A 477-nucleotide genomic window follows, 5' to 3' on the forward strand; every position below is an offset into this window, starting at 1 on the left:
TATATATAACTTGAGAAGCAATGGGTGGATTGTCACGGAATTTAGTATACTGTATGGCTAGGTCTGGAAGAAATGATTAGATTTTGGCCCTCATTGCCTTAGCACTGCAATTGAACTTGTGTTTTTAATATCTTCTGTTCTGGACAACCTATGGTCATCATTTTGGGTTAGTAGACAACTCTTGTACTCGGAGGAAAGTGACATTGGTTTGAGCCCTCTTGCAGCTTTCTTTGCCACTGCAAGGGCATTTCATTGCAGCCCTTGTTGATAAAACATAGAAGGGATTTTATCGATATCGAAACGTTTATATAGAAAATGAGATGTCACGGTAAATTAGTTTTCTTTTCCTTGATTGTCAATCTTTTTTTGTGTGTCAAACCAAGGAGCTGTCATCAACGTTGGTGCTAATTGGTTTAGCTATTTACATACGGTGTTTGTTGTGAAATAAGATCCACCCAAGCTATTACTAAATATAGG

This window comes from Branchiostoma floridae, chromosome 15 (assembly GCF_000003815.2).
Source record: "Branchiostoma floridae strain S238N-H82 chromosome 15, Bfl_VNyyK, whole genome shotgun sequence".
NCBI lineage: Eukaryota > Metazoa > Chordata > Leptocardii > Amphioxiformes > Branchiostomatidae > Branchiostoma > Branchiostoma floridae.